Here is a 4,949-nt window from a genome sequence, read left to right on the forward strand (position 1 = left end):
ATTTCAGTCTTATTTTACATTTTTTTCATTCTTAGGAATGTCTAAATTCATTTAAACTAGCAATTTATAAATCTTTATAACATTATACAAAAATTAGATTTTTCTTAAAAACTGAAATTTTGCCGGGAATTGGGCTTTAATTACACATACGCCTAAAAAATAACGAAATATTGTGATACCTTTAAAGAGAATACTTCAATTTAGTACAGATTAATTAACAACACGAATCGCAACTGTCTACCATCGAAGCTTGCCTCGCCCACTAATAATATGGGATTTTCCAATTTCGTTATTTTTGTCATTCACCTGACCACCACACAGCCCTGCTATTTCGTGCCTTTGTCTTTGTCTTTGTTCATGGTCTAACCTAACACTGCTTTCTCTATTGGTTAATAGACCCCTTTCGGTGTTTACATTGCCATGACAGAGACACTGGCTTCGTATGGAAGGCAATCGTCGCCAAAATACAGTTACAAACGAACAACCAACTCGCAAAAACGTACAACCTACTCGCAGAAACGTACAACCTACTCGCAGAAATGAACTACCTACTCGCAGAAACGAACAACTTACTCGCAGAAATGAACAACCTACTCGCAGAAACCTACAACGCACACGCTGTAAAGGACAACGTTAGACTTGCACAGAAATGTACAACGTATTAGCAAAAGCAGACAACAAAAGACACTCACAGAAACGAACAACCTACTCACAGAAACGAACAACGTAGTCGCAGAAATGGATGCGCACGGCATTCTCAGAAAAGGACAACGGAATCGTACATTTCAAGAAAGGTCAGCAAAATCTCGCATCTTAAGGCTGAATGTAATTTTCTTCCTAAACATAGCCCCCTCCATAATACTTGCCTCTCAATATATGAGAAGCTCGTTATTTTAACCCATTTTGTCCTAAAACACCGATGAATAACAATTCCGGGGCTGTGTTACTGTGTTGCAAAACGAAATAGGGTGCGCGGCAGGTGGGATGGACAAGGAGAATCAGAATACTATATATTTGCGCCTTAAAGAGGTAGTTCATTTGTTAGAATTTGAAGAGGTTAATTCATCCGGCATTGCATCAAATCGATGCTATATGTAGGGAGTGCATACATTTAAGTGTACCCCCTGAAATTGTATATTTAATTGCTAAAGCGGCAAGAGTTTTAAAAGAAGAAAATCAGCAGCGGCGTGAAAGTGAAGGGCCTCCTACTACAGGTGTTTTCGGATATATGGCCAGACCAACATCTATAAATTCGCTTCGCTTTGTTTTTTAAGAATATTTCCAGAAAGAAAAAAAAATAATGTGACTTTATAAATAATATAAAGTTCATGCCAGTGTTATAAAATTTATACGCGCGCACGCTGTTTGTAACTTAACAACAAGGCGTCATGCGCCTAGTGTGGCCAAATTCTATCTGCGGATCTGCAAAGACGTATACAGCTTTAGTCTACAAGAGATTGGGAGACCACAGTCGGGGCTGAATGTATCCCTTACAAGCCTAACGTTTTTTGGTGTAATGTTAATAGGGGCTTCAAAGTCTATAATATAATTATTATTTAGGTATAAAAGAAATTACAGCAACACTTTAAAAAAGGTTAAAGTTGTATACAATTTCATCTCTCTTTGTACACACAGCGGACATCATCAGTCCATTCGTCTGATGAAAGTCCAGGACCAGTTTATCATAAAAGGGGCTTTTGTGGCGACAGTCCCAGAGGCCGCAATGGGGAAAATTAGTCCTCCGAACCCCAGGAAAAATTTAGTTTTATGTTTTAGCCACAGAGTATTTAGGCCCACTTGCAATTACAGCGCAGGCCCCACAGCCCTTTAATCCGGCCCTGTGTCATGAAAGTTTTACGTATGGACGAAAGCTAGATATTAAATTTAAAACAAGTTATTCTTGCTGTCATTTATTTTATATTGTTTATAGCAGACTAACGTGGCTACACTTTATAATCATCATGATGCCTATTATTTACGTAGAACTTTCCCTATACTGTATATTACAGTACTTTGAATAACAGATACGACAGTACTGATAGGATATCTGCTTCAATAAATAATTAAAATAATACTTTGGTAGTAGTGTCACCACATGGTGGTTTTAAATTGTTTCATAAAATGACTTTTCCCCTACCGTTAGTGATGGTGTGCGAGATGCCACCACCGGGGTTAGTGCCTTGACCCCGCAGCAAATCCGCAGCTTGATTTAGAAGCCTTCCAGCCTCCTTCAGTGAATTGTTATCCATCGGTGTTTCGGGATAAAATGGCTTAAAATAATTAGCTTTTGTTATCGTGAGAGGCAAGTATTACAGAGGAGGCTATGCTTAGGAAGAAAATTACATTCAGCCTTAAGATGCGATATTTTGCTGACCTATCTTGAAATGGACGATTCCGTTGTCCTTTTCTGAGAGTGCTGTGCGCATCCATTTCTGCGACTACGTTGTTCGTTTCTGTGAGTGTCTTTTGTTGTCTGTTTTTGCTAATACCTTGTACGTTTCTGTGAAAGTTCTGTGAAACGTTTTCCTTTACAGAATGTACGTTGTAGGTTTCTGCGAGTAGGTTGTACGTTTTTGCGAGTAGGTTGTTCGTTTGTAACTGTATTTTTGGCGGCGATAGCCTTCCACTCCACTGTGGGCAAAACATTCGATCGCCCAGGATAGAATAAATGCACAGGAAATCAGGATACTGGTTACCTTTTTTTGTTGTGCCAAACATACGAAAGCTAAAACCGAAAGATAATATAATACATACTCCAAGTATCGAAATGCACGCCATCGTGTCGGGATTCACGAAAGCTACATAGATGAAATTCAATGGCATAGTTATATATTATTAGGAATCGACAAAAAGAAGCCTACTCTTAGTCTGTTATTTTAAAGAAAATGGTACAGGAGTGCTACCGAAATAGTATATTTATGTTTACAATCTCTTATTTTGCATGCATCAAGGACTGGTGCTGTCCAGTGTCCAACTACGCATGCGCAAGAGTGTGACGGTAGGACGTGAGATTCGTAACGGTGTTGCTGCTAGGTAATCCAGGTAGCTATAATTTGAGCGTGACGTGTGCATAATCAAGGGACACCTTAGAAATACACCTGCCCTAATTCTATTTAATTAACAATAGTTCGGTGACGTTAATTTATGCAAACACGTGTGATGCGAGTTGCATTGTATAGGAAATACAGTTAGGTTGGTCACTGGACAGAAAGATCCCTTACCCGGCGGATCGGCACCGTTTGTGTGGAAAGGCATATGTTAGCCAATGCGGAATGGTACTGCGTGTTGTGCGAGATACAACCTGGTAGTCAGTAACGTTGTTAATAATAATAATAATAATAATAATAATAATAATAGTAATAATAATAATAATAATAATAATAATAATAATAATAATAATAATAATAATAATAATAATAATAATAATAATAATAATAATAGATGAATTTATATAGCGCAAATAAACGAGGTCTCTATGCGCTAGACAATATTGAAGTCAAGAAAACAAAGAAAAAAAGCCGGGGGAAAAAACAAAACAATAAACACCAAGCTAGCACCCAAACCGAAGTATGGGGTTACACCATCACCGCCAACCGAAGATCTGTGTTTATGTACTCCGGTTAGCATCGGTTAAGTCTTGATCTTTTCTGGGATCTGGTGCCTCCTAACCTAGAACAAACAACACTATCTAGTGAGGTGAAACAGAGAAATTGAAAAAAAAGAAGAAAAAACGAGATATAAAAAATAAATTTGTATTTTGTAAATACTGCAGAAATACAAATACAATCTATATTGACAACTAAAATCCTAATAGGCCTATTCCGGGTCATGTAGAGAATCTAGACAATTATTACAAAATACGACGTGACATCCTGTACAATGGTAGATAAATGCGCCGTAGGCTTAGTATTTTCTAAAATATTAACTGTGAAATAACTTGAAAGGGTAAAAACGAACCAAACTTGTTAATTACTAAAACAACAGAGGTTAATCAGGCGTAACTTTCATCATAATCCTATTATGATATTATGTTTTTAGACATACATTAATTTTATGTATGTTTTAACCGTTTTTAAATTCCTAATAATCAAGATTCCATACATTAACATATTAACTTAGTACTTAAATCATATTGACCTCTAGACCTACTTAACTGTAACATAGTAATTATGATATAATATGATAGTAGGGCCTACATTGTAGCAAATGCGAGATTTTCGAAAATTTCAAATAAAGCAGTATACTTCACGGGCGTTTACTACTCATTCTTTTATTCAATGTCATGCATGTCTAAACAAGATCACGTTGCACACTATAGAATTGAAAAGGCTGTTTTTAACTAAAAAAAAGAACCATCTGTTTATTGATCAAAATACTGTACAAATGGTACACACGAACATACGACCTCCAGATAACTAGCCTGGCACCGTAACCAATAGACTACCGAACTTGTGCTTAGTAAGTGTTGAATCCGAGTAGCAGCGGGTACAGCAAATGCTTTTTCGATATGAGTTTGGGTCAGGAAAATATCATAGGAGTGATGTTTTGCCCTACCTGACGTGTTTTCGTACCGAATACTCAGTACGTTCTCAAATACTTGCGAAAACATTCGCAAGTGATTCAGGTGAGAAACGAACCCACTACCCACAGATTAGCCTGGCGCCATAAACAGTAGACAATCGAGCTTGCGCTTAGTAATGTTGAATCCGATCCCCAAATAGCAGCAGGTACTGCAAATGTAGTTTGGAGGTCCTGGGTTCGATTCTCATCCGAATCATTTGCGAAATATTTTCGCAAGTATTTGGGAACGTACTGAGTATTCGGTAGGAAAACACGTCAGGTAGGGCAAAACATCACTCCTGTATTAAGATATTCCTTCGGTGACTAATCATCACCAAATGAAACAGCGCTAGACCACGGTGTGAAGATTAAAATATTGCTATCATTAA

This window comes from Anneissia japonica, unplaced genomic scaffold, assembly GCF_011630105.1.
Source record: "Anneissia japonica isolate Jap-2015-1 unplaced genomic scaffold, ASM1163010v1 scaffold2617_len527014_cov191, whole genome shotgun sequence".
In the NCBI taxonomy this organism is placed as follows: domain Eukaryota; kingdom Metazoa; phylum Echinodermata; class Crinoidea; order Comatulida; family Comatulidae; genus Anneissia; species Anneissia japonica.